The 15,176-nt window shown below is 41.5% G+C and overlaps 1 long non-coding RNA gene across 2 annotated transcripts in view; it reads left to right on the top strand.

Annotated features, from left to right (window-relative positions):
• The window catches only part of LOC126263105 (uncharacterized), a 107,355-nt gene that overhangs the window by 80,015 nt on the left and 12,164 nt on the right, over window positions 1-15,176 (top strand). The window contains exon 1 of one of the 2 annotated variants that reach the window (XR_007546839.1): window positions 2,631-2,735. The exons of the other annotated variant lie outside the window; for it this stretch is intronic. This is a non-coding gene — a long non-coding RNA (uncharacterized LOC126263105). Of the gene's footprint in view, window positions 1-2,630; window positions 2,736-15,176 lie in introns of those variants that run through there. 2 annotated transcript variants of the gene reach the window in all.

The raw sequence follows: 15,176 nt of genomic DNA, 5'->3' as shown, positions 1-15,176 counted from the left end.
GTGGTTCTCTTTTCTCCAAAGGTCTCTTTAATTTTCCTTTAAGCAATATCTATCTTACTCCTAGTGATACATATTTCTACATCCTTACATTTGTCCTCTAGCCATATCTGCTTAGCCATTTTGCACTTCTTGTCGATCTCATTTTTGAAACTTTGTATTCCTTTTCTCCTGGTTCATTTACTACATTTTTATATTTTCTCCTTTCATCAGTTAAACCAATATCTGTTCTGTTGCCCAAGGAATTTTGCTAGCCCTCGTCTTTTTACCTACTCGATCCTCTGCTTCCTTCACTATTTCATCTCTCAAAGCTACCCATTCTTCTTCTACTGTATTTCTTTCTCCTGTTCTGGTCAATCGTTCCCTAATACTCTCTCTAAAAGTCTCTACAACTCTTGTTCTTTCAGTCATCCAGGTCCCATCTCCTTAAATTCCCGCATTGTTGCAGTTTGTTCAGTTTCAATCTACGGTTCATAACTAATAAAATGTGGTCAGAGTCCACATCTACCCCTGGAAATGTCTTAGAATTTAAAACCTGCTTCCTAAATCTCTGTCTAACCGTTATGTAATCTATCTGAAACCTTCCAGTGTCTCTAGTCCTTTCTCACGTATACAACCTTCTTTCATGATTCTTAAACCAAGTGTTGGGTATGATAAATTTTTTGCTTTGTGCAAAATTCTACCATGCGGCTTCCTCTTTCATTCCTTAGTCTTTGTCCAATTAACTTACTACTTTTCCTTCTCTTCCTTTCCGTAATATCAGATTCCAGTCCCCCGTGACTATTAAATTTTCGTCTCCCTTAACTATCTGAATAATTTCCTCAATCTCTTCATCATCTGCGGAGCTAGTTGGCATATAAACTTGTAACACTGTGGTAGGCGTAGGTTTCGTGTCTATCTTCGCTGCAATAATGCGTTCACTGTGCTGTCCGTAGTAGCTTATCCTAGTTCCTATTCTTTTATTCATTATTAAACCTATTCGTGCATTACCATTCTTTGATTTTGTATTTATAACCCTGTATTCACCTGATCAGTAGTCTTGTCCCTCCTGCCACCGGACTTCACTAATTCCCACTATGTCTAACTTTAACCTACCCATTTCCCTTTCCAAATTTTCTAACCTACCTACCCGATTAAGGAATCTAACATACCACGCTCCGATCCGTGGTACGCCAGTTTTCTTTCTCCGTATAACGACGTCCTCCTGAGTAGTCCCCGCCCGGAGATCTGAATGGGGGACTATTTTACCTTCAGAATATTTTGCGCAAGAGGGCGCCTCATTATCTTCACCATAAAGCTGCGTGCCCTCGGGAAATGTACAGCTGTAGTTTCCCCTTGCTTTCAGCTGTTCGCAGTACCAGCACAGCAAAGCCGCTTTGGCTGATATTACGAGTCCAGGTCAGTCAATCATTCAAACGGTTGCCCTTGGAACTACTGAAAAGGCTGCTGTCCGTCTTCAGGAACCACATGTTTGTCTGGCCTCTCAACAGATAGCCCTCCATTCTGGTTGCACCTACGTTACGGCTATCTGTATCGCTAAGGCATGCTAGGCGAGGTCTATGGGGCGGGGGAGTGGGGGGGGGGGGGAGGGGTGCGGAGGAGGAGCGGGAGAGGATGGAGATCAAAATTGTAATGGAGTTCAATAATTCGCCCTTTCTTACTCTTCACTTGACTCTCTAACAGACGAATATTTTTGTGGCTCATATCTAGCAGCAATTGTGGAATTGCTTTCTCCTGTGCTGGGAATAGTTTTATTACTGTTGACGTTTTTTTGTCAAGTCTTTGTGGTTTTCCCTTAAGCAGCAGCTGTGATGGCTTATTTGATAAGTAAAATAATGTAGCTCTTACATTCCATATGGGTTTCCTGCCGTCCACATTCACTGATTTGGCTGAAAACGTAGCGAACAAAACTGAATCGATATACGACGTCTTTTTGTAAAAGATCAGGTCCACTGGTTTGCACTAGTAGTAGTTTGCTACTGGAGGTAAACTACATTACTCAGGAAATGTCTGTATGTTGCAAGAGAATCGTAAATAAACTGCCCTGTAATGCACCGTTTCGTATCTCCCAGGGCCCTTAAATGTGCTGTAATTTTTTAGTTATTGTCAGGTTTTATGATACTAAGTTCACTCTCTATTGCAAAAACTGTGTTAAAAATCAGTATAAATGTTAGCATCGCACCCATCCCATATCGTATTCAGAAGTATTGCTTGCTGGCCGCTCGAGTTGCTGCTATCGCTGGGGACAACGAAAATGAGACGGAGAGTCGTAACTGTTATGTTAGACTATCGTGACAACCAACAAAGAGCGGTCTTGTTCAGTTTGCAGCAAGCGTCCATAGCTGCATTCTTCGTAGAAGACCTTGGTGTTTCCCGCGTAGACTTTTGCAGCCGCACAAAGAAAAGGAAAAAGACAACAGAATCTTTATCATGAGGTATTGTGACACCACGCAACCTCTTTCCTTACAAGGTCTGTTGTATCAACCACGCGTAGCTGGTAACGCCGAAACTTGTTTTCGCTGAGTTATCTGAAGTCTGTGCATCAGGTGATTCCCCCACATTTCTCTAACGTGTTCTGGTGGTTGGCGGGTGGGGTGGGGGGGACGGTGATATTACTCCCCTCTCCTCCTCCAGTTAAACGCGTCGGTTGCCAAGAGCCCTATAAAAAGACAGCACGCACTGCCAGTCAGTCATCGGCTTCCAAACGCGGAGCTGGGTTCCTGTTGGTGTGTGTCTGTGTAAGTACTGACATTGGGAGATAGTTGTGGAGACACAAATTTGGTGATAAATGTACGGTGTATGCGTGCGCTCTGGCATTGACTGTGTCGTTCCCTTGAAGAATGTGTGTTGTTTGTAGGTCTTCTCGTCAGAATTATTGTCTGATTTAGTGGGCAAAGAATTGCATGTACATCAAATAGTGTAAACCTGAAACTGATTCAACATTTGACTGACACCAACACAAACAAAGAGTTTCAAGTTTCTGTCAAGTACGACTAAATCAGCGTAAGAATCAATGTTTTATAAACCTACTACTAGCAGAAATGACATAGTGAGTTACGAAAGTGAATTAATAACAGTTTGAAGTGTTTCTCCCTCTTTGCTATCAGCAGGCTTTAATTGAAGTCCACAATTCACTGGTTGTGATGGACAAATTGGCAAGAAACCGAATGTGGAACGTATCCATTCCAGGACAATGACTGCAAAGGTCAATCCAAAGATGAATGGTTTGAGATGTGCTGAGATACAGACACCAATACCCTTAATGTGATTTACCAAATAGTAATACAATGTTGGTAGTTGTTAAAATATTGAACAAATGACGTAACCGCGGCGTTCTTTTACTTTTCTTGGTCAATAGTTACTGTTGAGTATCCTCAGTTCCTAGAAATCGGACAGAGATAAACCATGCCTTAGAACAAATAATGCTGCTTCCAGTCCAATACAAGTGTCTGTAGAATGTGACCGAAGTTATAATGGAATTATAAGTACAGTCGCCAGTATGACTTGGCAGCAAATACTAATATAGAAAAAATCTGACTTTCCTTGGATTCAGGTAGATTATATGAAGGCTATCTTAAGCTTGGCGTTACAAATATGCTTCCACATCGTAGGGTGACTGTTTTTTTTTCTTTTTTTTAAATTTATGCCGTTTTGAAGTCTTTATCAAACGGCTACATTGTGATGCTGAACGTCTGCAGTGCTGGAATCCCATTATTGTAATGAGTTTGTTGTTACGATCGAAGCACATACTGTTCAACCAGCTTGTAATAGTCTTCCATGACTATACCATAATATATTGAGAAACAATTCTCAGCCACAACTATAATTGCTAAGACATACGGTTTCCGCAGTGACTGTTTTGTTTATCATGTAGAGAAAATTAATTTTTCGTTACGCAGTTGTGTATTAAATCATGTCCCTTCACTTTCTGTTCATGAACCTTGGCTCTCGCCGTTTTAGTATTATACACGGTGGCAAGGCCAAAAACTTTTTCTAAGCACTGAAATGTGTTGGTGTGACTGAAATTTTGTTTCTGTTATATTCGTAGGTCTACGTGTATCAACTTGACCTGCAGAATAGCTTTAATACAGCTCGACCGCTACGGTTGCAGTTTCGAATCCTGCCTCGGGCATGGATGTATGTGATGTCCTTAAGTTAGTTAGGTTTAAGTAGTTCTAAGTTCTAGGGGACTGATGACCTCAGATGTTAAGTCCCATAGTGCTCAGAGCCATTTGAACCATTTGAATAGCTTTATTTGTGTAACTTTCGGAGTTGAGTGGTTCTGTGTGTATGTTTGTACCTAGTTTATATAAGGTGAATCGAAATACTGTATAATGCGAAAAATTTGCATCGTCGGCAGAGGCTTATAAATAAGTCAGCTACTTCATTTTCAAGTTGCGCCATAATCTGTCGCCGCGCGGGATTAGCCGAGCGGTCTTGGGCGCTACAGTCATGGACTGTGCGGCTGGTCCCGGCGGAGGTTCGAGTCCTCCCTCGGGCATGGGTGTGTGTGTTTGTCCTTAGGATAATTTAGGTTAAGTAGTGTGTAGGAATAGGGACTGATTACCTTAGCAGTTAAGTCCCATAAGATTTCACACACACACACACACAATCTGTCGGGCGTCGAATCTACCAGTAATGTTGGTAGAGCGAACGAATAATCTACTAGTAGGAGCCTGACAGAGTGGCTTAGGGTGGGACTTATTCTATGGGCCACAGAAATTGTTGGGCGAGTTTTGACGGCAGTTATCTTTATTGTTGAAAAGTGTGCTCGTTTGTGCTGTCTAACTTGGCAATCATGAACAAAAGGTCTTATTTATTACCCTGCAGATGGGAAATAAAAAAATAGCGAATACAGCACTTTTTTTGGATTCGCTGGACGAAAGGATGCGTGAGAGAAGGCTTGGACTGCAAACTAAGAGTACAGGGAATGTCATGTAAGGCGTTGCACAGGAAGGATTGCCAGGCAGGCCGGTTCGCTCCAATACGCACTTATTCTCCAGTCATTTTGTCGGACTGTGACAAGTGGAGTACCCTTTTCAACGGAACTGGAGGAGTTAGAAGTGGTCTTGGAAATAATTAGCTCCGTTTAGCAATACAGACTAGTGTGTCAGTAACTTTTGTACATAGAGCTCTGCACAAACTCGAACTGATATCTTACGAAGTAATGGCAGTGCATCGACAGGCAGTAGAGATTCTTTTGCTCGACTTACTGTAGTGTAACTGGCTGCTACAGTCTTTGCCGTGATATGTTGATTCTAAAATCCTCTTTTTCCTGGTGACTCGTGGCTGCACTCACTGGTATACAAATTTGAAGCTGACTGCAGAACGTTTCTACTGCCACCAACGTACATTTCGCGTGAAGACCACGAAGATAAGACAAGAGAAATCAGGGATAATATGGAGCCAGATAGACAGTGTTTTCTCCCTTACTCTGCAACTGGAACAGGAAAGGAAATGACTAATAGTGGCACAAGGTATTCTCCGCCATACACCACATGGTGGCTTGCGAAGTATTTACGTAGGTGTAGATACATGAACTTGCGCAGCAATCGGCATTGAACTTCTGGAAATCTTCACCAGTTATATCAAGGGCGTCTGCATGACGCGAAAACAGGAGTGTATTGAGCAATTTCTGCAACACGAATTACTGGGTCGATCTTTTTGCACCAAGCCTAAACTTCTGATAGGTGTGTCGTAAACATGGCAGTCTCTTCGGAACTATTCCGTAGTGTTCACACAGGTTGGGGAACGCAGTTCATGCCTTCAAATATGGCCACAGACGTTGAACTAAACCAATAACAACCCCACTGGCTTCGACGACTTAGTTCACTGATGGCAAAACAGTTGTGGACAGAATTAGACATGAACTGTCAACCACACTCTACACTGGCTCAGAGTGCACTATAGCCCTCCATTTGTGGAGGAACAAAGGTGGTTCTCATCCATTGCCTACATTATCTAATAACGCGCCTCTGCCGTTGCACGGCTCCAAGAACAGCTTCAGCGTAGCCATACCTGGACTGCTAAACATTTCTAACTAAAGATAAATGGAAGCATGGCAAGCATTTGCAACGTAGCCCTTGAGAAAGATAAAATGAAAGTAAATGGCGCATGTTTCGCATGAAACATAGATTAAGTACTTTAACATGCAGGAAGGTACACTTCGAGTTTGTGTAAGCTAATGAATTCGTGACGTTCAAATGTATGAAAAGCCAAGTATAATACATGATCAGATATGATATACAAGATAGTCGTTATGGCTATCAACAGGTATCAATTCAGAGTATTTTATATCCCTTCTGAACATCCTCTCAGAATATTTGCTAAAAAATAACTTTACAATCTGCTAGAAATAGTGAGAGAAAGAGAGGAAGAAGCTATTTGTAAGAAACACACACACACACACACACACACACACACACACACAGACGGTATGTGCATTATATTATTATTATTAGCGAATGTCCCCATGGGAGAACGATAAGCAGGTGATTAACATTTCTTAATGTTCTTCTTATTTTCCCAGTATTTCTTCATTGCCTCCCCAAAGGCCTTCTTCCTTTCTTCGGTCCACTTTGGTCGGAAAGGTTTAGATTCCGTCTCTGGAGTAAACTTCCACTTGTCGATTTTTCTTCTGAATGTATCCCGGTCTGATGTGTTTGTTATGTCAATTTTTGCCTTTTTCAAATCCTTCTTAACTTCAGTTACCCAGGGTATTGTTGCCTTAAGTGATGTCATATAGTCCAATAGACGTTTAGTTAACCTGTTTCCAGGTAATCTGTCTATATGTCCATAAAACTTCATCCGCCTCTTCCTGATATCTGCCTCGATGTTTGATATTTTTTCGGTTGTCTCGGTAGTCTGCAGCCTGTATCCATCTTGTGTGTATCGTGGTCCTAGGATTTTTCTAATAATTTTTCTCTCTACTTTCTTAATTTCGTGTAAATCTAATTTTCTATTCAGGGAGAGTGTTTCACTTGCATATGTGACTGTTGGTTTGATGACTGTGTTGTAGTGTCTGATTTTAGTGCCTTTTGATAGACATTTCTTGTTATATATATTTTGAATAAGTCCGAATGCTTTCTTGATTTTCTGTAATCGGTTTTTTTGTGCTATTTTCTCAAGTCCTGTTGGTTCAATAACTTCACCGAGATACTTAAAGTGCTTGACTCTAGTTATTTCACCATACTTTGTTTTTAGTTTCGAAATATCTAATTTTGAGCAGATGAATTCTGTCTTCTCAAAGGAGATTTGCAGGCCAACCTTCTTAGCACATTCTTTAAGTGTCTCAATTTGTTTTACTGCTGTTTCTTCACTGTCAGTTATAATTGCCAAGTCATCTGCAAACGCTAAATAAGGGATGTTCAATTTTCCTTTACCTCTTCCTAGTTCAATTGGCTTCCACAAGCTTTGTTTCCTTAGTGTTACTTCCCACTCTTTCATAACTTTGTCCAAAACTATATTGAATAATAGTGGTGAGATCCCATCTCCTTGTCTTACTCCTGTTTTAATTGAGAATGGTTCCGAAATTTCCCCTCTGAATTTAATTTTTGATTTGGTTTCTGTTAGTGTTTGTTCAATTAGTTTTCGGGTTTTAGTGTCTAGGCCTCGTTCTTCGAGAATGTGACATAGAGACTGTCTGTCTATGGAATCGTATGCCTTTTTGAAATCAACGAATGTGCAGATTATTGGTTTTGACCTGATTGCTTTAATCTTTAAAATAGTTTTAAGGTTGAATATCTGTTCCGGGCATGATCTATTAGGACGAAAGCCTGCTTGGTAATCTGAAATTGTATGTTCTAGTTGTTCTTGTGCCCTCTTTAGGAGACATGCAGATAGAATTTTGTAGGTAACTGGTAAAAGTGAAATGCCTCTGTAGTTGTTTACGTCTGATCTCTCTCCCTTTTTGTGCAATGGGTGAATTAGTGCACACTTCCACTCCTCTGGGATATTTTCTGTCTGCCAAATTTCTTGGATGATGCTAGTGATCTCTTTTAACGAATTTGGACCAAGGTTTTTCAGTAGTTCAGCTACAATTCCATCTTCTCCCGATGATTTATTATTTTTGAGTTTTCTAATGTGACTATAAATTTCTTCTTGAGATGGTGGTAGTGAAGTCTCATTCGTGTGTTCTGGTTGTAATCTGGGGAATCTTGTACTTGGTTGTGGGCAATTTAGGAGTTGTGAGAAATATTTAGCTAGTTCTTGGCAATTTTCTTTGTTAGTTAGTGCCAATTTTCCATTCTGTTTCCGGAAGCAGAGATTTTGTGGAGTGTATCCTTTGATTTGATTTACGAATATTTTATAAAAATCTTGAGTGTTGTGGTTCTTAAAGTTTTCTTCAATTGTGTTTAGCTGTTCATTAAGGTATTTTCTTTTAGTTTGTCTAAGTATTTTAGCTGTTTGTTTTCTCACTTTGAAAAATGTTTGTTGTGTGGTTTCTGATTTGTCACAATTGTAATTTAAAAAGGCTTGTTGTCTCTCTTCTAATGCGTTATCACAATTCGAATTCCACCATGGATGCTTGGATATTTTCTTTAACGGAATCAAATCTCTTGCTTTCTGTATAATTTTCGTTCGGAAATCTTTCCAGTTGTTTGTTGGTTGTTTATCCCATGCTTCTGTAATTTCTGATTCCTTGATATTTTTCAAGTCAAATTTGGGAATTAGTGGTGATTTCCTTTGGCGTTTCCTTTTTGGAGTGAATTTAATTTTAACTCTGGTAAGGTAGTGGTCAGAATCTATATTTGCCCCTCTGCGGACTTGAACGTCGTGTATTTCTTTCTGGAAGTCATAGGAGATCGCAACATGGTCTATTTGAAATTCACCAAGCTGAAGGTTTGGTGATCTCCATGTTTTTTGTTTCTTGGGGTCTTTTCGAAGTGATGTTGTCACGATTTTTAGGTTGTTTTGCTGACATAACTCGATGAGTCTCATGCCGTTCTTGTTTGTGAATTTGTGTGCAGGGTAATTACCGACTGTTTTTTTATATTTCCTCTCTTTGCCAATTTGCGCGTTGAAATCCCCTAGAAGAATTTTTACATCCTCCTCTGGAATTTTGGACATTTCAGTTTCGAGTTTTTCCCAAAATTTTTCTGTCTTCTCCGGTTCTTTTTTGTTGGCAATGTTGGTAGGTGCATGAACATTAATAAATGTATATATTTTGTTGGTGTGCTTGATTCGCATGGTCATTAGTCTGTTACTGATTTGATTTATGTCTATAACAGAGTCAAGGGTGTCCTTATTTACAATAAAAGCCATGCCAAATATTGCAGCTCCTTTGCCAATTTTCTTGTCTGTTTTACTTTTAAAGATACGGTAATTGTTGTAGTCTATTGTTTCTGAGTCAGTGAATCTGGTCTCTTGGAGAGCAAGGATTTGAATTTTCTGTTTGTTGAGTTCTGTTGTAAGATTATGAAGTTTGCCTGTCTGAATGTTAAAAGTGCCAATAAATGTATGGGACTTTCGTGGACGTTTACTAGAGAACTCCGACTTTCTCTGTCGTACGAGCCCAAGCTCCCCAGAATCCGATAGCTTGGTTGTCGCCACAGGGCGAGTGGATTGGCCACCTGGGGTAATATTAATTTTACTTGTACGAATCATACTGCTTGTAATTAAGTTCCAGCTAATGCTGGGTAGTTAGAACCAGGGATTGTTAGTTCCTGGAGCTTGGTGTTCAGCCGCACCTCACATGGTGAACAGACGCTGGCCAGAGTACCGGTGGTTGCCACACAGACGTGTCTGGGCTTTTCAATATGCTTTATCTTGTTGATAATGCTTGCCTCTTCCGCCAGTTCCGCCGTACCGATGATCTTCATCTCCGTCTTCACTACCGTTGAGGTCTTCGCCGTATCCCTGGCAAGGGACCCTCACAAGGTACTATCACCCGGGCCAGGTGAACCAAGGTTTTTTTTACGAGGTGTTACTCCTCCCCCTCCTCCTTTTACAACCGGGCTTGGGACCGGCTTAGGCGGAGTTTATGTGCATTATATGTATATGTCTGAGATCTGGTACTTATGAGACCTGTTGTTTTTGTGCCAAATTCGGTTGAAATAGATTTAGGCGTTTGGGAGAAGATCTCAGACTATGTGCATTATATGTATATGTCTGAGATCTTCTCCCAAACGCCTAAATCTATTTCAACCGAATTTGGCACAAAAACAACAGGTCTCATAAGTACCAGCACAGTGGGGTTTATGACCTCCTAACACCAATAGGAGTAGAAGTGTGTGTTTTTTCCAGCTTCTGATGTATTGGCTTTTCTGCATGACAGGCATATTCTGTGGGAACAGTATCAACCTGCCAAATCAACCTACTTTGCAGGGAAGCCTACATGCCAGGGGCAAGAAGCGATTTTACAGGTCCCAGCATGTAGGCTGCACTGCATGACAAGCATCTTGCGCTGCAATAATATGAGCCAGCTTAATCAAAATACTTTACATGGTGGCCTGTGCATTATGGCCAAATAAATGATCTTCAAGACACTTATGTCCTGCCCACCCTGCATGAAGGCTTGTTGTGGGAGTAGGAGAGGGAGTAGAAGTTATGGGAAGAGTAGTGGGAGTGGCTGAAGTTGAGATGGATAGATGGTGGGGATGGACAGAGCCAGTGCAAGGAGGGAATGGGCAGAGATGTAAGTGCTTGAGGCAAGTGCAAGGTTTAGAGAGGTAGGGACAGGTGAAAAAGGAAGAGAGGGAGGTGGAGATGGAAAGTGAGAGATGGAGGAGAAAATGGTCATAGACAGTGGGGAGGAAGAAATTATTGGAGAGAGAGGGTGGAGGAAATGGACAAAGAGAGGGAGAGGGGGAGATGAAGATGCAGAGAGACTGGGGAGGAACAGATAGATAAACATGGGAAGGTGAGGTGGACAGACAATGGAAGAGGTAGACACAGAGAGGGGAGGAGCAGGTGTGTTGAATACGCATGTCAAACGCAATCATGGACAAAACTGAAGGGAAAACACTAGTATATATATATAAATATAAATATAAATATATATATATATATATATATATATATATATATATATATATATATATATAAGTGATGTAGAAGTGTATCTGTGTATGTCCACCATCTCCTTATAAACCACTGGATCCGTTGCAACAAATTTGGTGCACTTTTTTAACATCAGTCTTCTGACAGGTTTGATGCAGCCAACCACAAATTCGTCTATTGTGTCAAAGTCTCCATCTCAGAGTAGCATTTACAACCTATGTCCTCAATTATTTTCTGGGTATATTCAAATCTCTGTCTTCCTCTACAGTTTTTACCCTCTACAGCTCCCTCCAGTACCATGGAACAGATTTTCAGATGTCTTAGCAGATACTATCATCCTGTCCCTTCCTCTTGTCGGTGTTCTCCATATTTTCCTTTCCTCGCCAATTCTGTGAAGAACCTCTTCTTTTCTTGCCTGATCAATCCACCTAATTTTCAACATTCTTCTGTAGCGCCCCATCCCAAATACTTCGATTTTATCTGTTCCAGTTTTCCCACAGTCCACGTTTCACTCCCATATAATGCTACGCTCCAAACGCAATTTCTGAGGAATTTCTTCCTTATGTTCAGGCATATGTTTTACACTAGCAGACTTCTGTTGGTCAGGAATGCCCTTTATGCCAGTGTTAGTCTGTTTTGTATGCCCTCCTGGCTCAGTCCATGATGATTTACTTTGCTGCCTAGGTAGCAGAATTCTTCTGCCTCGTCTACTTCGAGAACGCCATTCTGATGCCAAATTTCTCGCTGTTTTTGTTGTGGCGTAAGAAGCTAGCTACGCCACACTGAGAAGGGAGCCGAAAGGCACGCGTACACACACGCCGACTGGCGTCAAGTCTGGAACAGGATACGTTATGACTGCTATAAAGAAAATACGTAGCTTTGGAATATACTTAACTTTTAATCACTCCTTGTGATACATCTCTCTTGACTATACAATTGAGACTCGTAAGATACATGCACCGATACAATTGGCGCCTTGCTAGGTCGTAGCCATTAACTTAGAAGAAGGCTATTCTAACTGTCTCTCGGCAAATGAGAGCAAAGGCTTCGTCAGTGTAGTCGCTAGCAACGTCGTCGTACAACTGGGCCGAGTGCTAGTCAGTCTCTCTAGACCTGCCGTGTGGTGGCGCTCGGTCTACGATCACACAGTGGCGACACGCGGGTCCGACATGTACTAATGGACCGCGGCCGATTTAAGCTACCACCTAGCAAGTGTGGTGTCTGGCAGTGACACCACAGTTTTCATTTTCGCTTCTTCTCCGTACTTTCCTCTTTCTTCGATTTACTCTCAACCCATATTCTGTACTCACTGGACTGTTCATTCCGTTAAGCACATCAGGTAATTCTCCCCCTCTTTAAATGAAGGTAGCGATGTCATCAGCGAATCTTATCGGCGATATCTTTTCACTTTGAATTTTAGTCCCACTCTTGAATCCTTCTTTTATTTCTGTCATTGCTTCTTCAATGCATTAACAGTAGGGGCGAAAGACCACATCCTTTTTAATCTGAGCACTTCATTCTTGGTCTTCTACTCATATTTTCCCCTCCTGATTCTTGTACATATTGTACATTATTCATCTTTCCCTTAGCTTACCCTTATTTTCCTTAGAATTTCGAACGTCTTGGACCATTTGACTTTGACGAAAGCTTTTCCATGTCGACAGATTCTAAGAATGTGTCTTCATTTTACTTCAGTCTAGCTTCTATTATCAACTGGAACGTGAGAATTGCTTGTCTGGTGTGTTTGCCTTTCCGAAAGCCAAACTGCTCGTCATCTAACAGATCCTCAATTTTCTTTTCCATTCTTCTTGTCAGAAACTTGAATGCATGAGCTATTAAGCTAATTGTACGATAATGTCGGCTCTTTCTATCTTTGGAATCATGTGGATGATGTTTTTCCGAAAGTATGATGGTACGTCGTTTGTCTCATACTTTCTACGTACCAGCATGGATAGTCGTTTGGTTTCCACTTCCCTCAATGATTTAAAGTTCTGATGGAAAGTTATCCATCCCTTCTGCCTTATTCTGTCTTAAATCACCCAAAGCTTTTTTAAATTCTGAATAATACTGTATCTCCTATCTCGTCCCGGTCGACTCCTACTTTTTCTTTTATCACATCATCATCAGACAATTCCTTCCCCTCACAGACGTCTACAGTTTACTCTTTCATCCTGTCCGCTCAACCCTCTGCATTTAACAGTAGAAATCCCATTGCACTCCTAACGTTATCACCCTTCCTTTTAATTTCAACGGAGGTTATTTTGAATTTTCAGTATGATGAGTCAGTCGGTCCAACAATCATTGCTGTTTCGATTTCTTCACATTTTTCATTTATCGAATTCTCAGTCTCCTCTGCACGTCCTATTTATTTCTTACCTAAGTGACTTGTATTTCTGTATTCCTGAATTTCCCTGAACTTTTTTGTACCTCCTGCTTTCATCAGTCTTCTGAAGTATTTCTTCTGTTGCCCATGATTTCTTCGCAGTTGCCTTCCTTGTACCAATATTTCTTTTTTCCGACTTCTGTGATTGCCCTTTACACAAATGTCCATTCTTTGTCAGCTGGATTGCCTACTGGGCTTTTTGTTAGCGCTGTATCTACAGCCTCAGAAACTTAGGTGCATCTCTGGATTCCTTAGTATTTCCATTTCCCACTTCTTTTGCGCATTGATTCTTCATGACTAGTCTCTTAAACTTGAGCCTACTGTTTATCATCACTAAATTGTGATCTGAGACAATATCTGCTCCTGGGTACACCTTACAATCCAATGTGTGATTTCGGAATCTCTGCCTGACCTTGATATAATCTAAGTGAAATCTTCCAGTATCCCCCACCCTTTTCCAAGCATACGTCTTTCTCTTGTGATTCTTGAACAGAGTATTCGCTATTTTAGGTGAAATTTGTTACAGAACTGGATTTGTGTTCCTCCTCTCTCATTCCTATGTTCTCTGCTACCCTTTCTTCTACTCCTTCCCTAAAACTACGTTCCAATTTCCCACGTTTATTAGAGTTTCAACTCCCTTTACATTCTGAATTATCATTTCAATATCTTCTTGTACTTTCTTTAGCTCTTCATCATGTGCTTGCGATGTCAGCATGTATACCTGAACTATTGTTTCTGGTGTTTCTTTGCTGCCGATTCTACACATACTATTTACTTTCTGGGAATCAACATTGTGAGGCTGAAACCTCCTAGCTCCTATAGGAGAAGAGATACAGGTGAGTAGGGTTTTCAGATTCTTCCATGTAGCCCACACTGCCACGACAGGTGTCAGTATAGGTGGTACCAGAAAGTGTTGCTGGGGCTACATGTTGAGGTAGGCATGGCTGAGCAGAAAGAGGGGTAAGGAGGAAACAGATAGTGAGAGGGGAAGAAGGAGGAGGAGATGGGTGGATGGATGTAGACAGAGGGGGAAAAGGAAATGGAGAAACAGAGAGAGTATGGTGGAGGACATGGACAGATAGAAGTGGGAGGTTGCTGTAGTCAGAAGGATAGGGGAGGATAAGATGAACAGACAAAGAGTTGTCAGGAGTAGTTGGACAGAGAGAGAGGGTGAGGAGGAGGTGGACAGATAGAAAGGGCGTTGAAGAAAATGGACAATGAGAGGGGAAAGGAGGAGTAGGACAGAGAGAGCTGGGACAAAGAGAAATGGAGAAAGAGGAGGAGTTTGACAGGCAGGTGGAGGATGAGATAGAAAGTGAAAGGGAGGATGAGGAGGTGGACAGACAGCGATGTGGAAAGATGAGTTGGACAGATAGAGAGGGGGGAGGAGGAGATGGAGAGCAGAGACTGGGAGGAGGAGTAGATGGACACACAGAGAGGTGGGAGGATGAGGTGGAGAAAAAGAGAGGGGAAAGAGGAGATGGACATAAAGAGCAGAGCAGGAAGAGATGGACAGAGACAGCGAGGAGGAGAAGGAGAAGGGAAATGAGGAGGAGGAAGAGGGGGATGTTTAGAGATAGAGATGGGAGTATGAAAAGATGAACAGAGAAAGGCGAGAGAAGAAGATGGACAGAGAGGATGAGGGATGGGGAGATGACCTGAGGGACTGTGGAGGAACATATTGGCACTTACAGTGGCGAGGAGGATATGGAAAGAGAGAGGCGTAAGGTCTGGATGGTCAGAAAGATCCTAGTGTGTATAATGACTATGCACTCCCGAACATGATATCGAAATC

The sequence above is a fragment of the Schistocerca nitens genome, chromosome 6 (genome assembly GCF_023898315.1).
Source record: "Schistocerca nitens isolate TAMUIC-IGC-003100 chromosome 6, iqSchNite1.1, whole genome shotgun sequence".
NCBI lineage: Eukaryota > Metazoa > Arthropoda > Insecta > Orthoptera > Acrididae > Schistocerca > Schistocerca nitens.
Note: the sequence above shows the minus strand (reverse complement) of the source record. Positions and strands in the feature narration are given on the sequence as shown.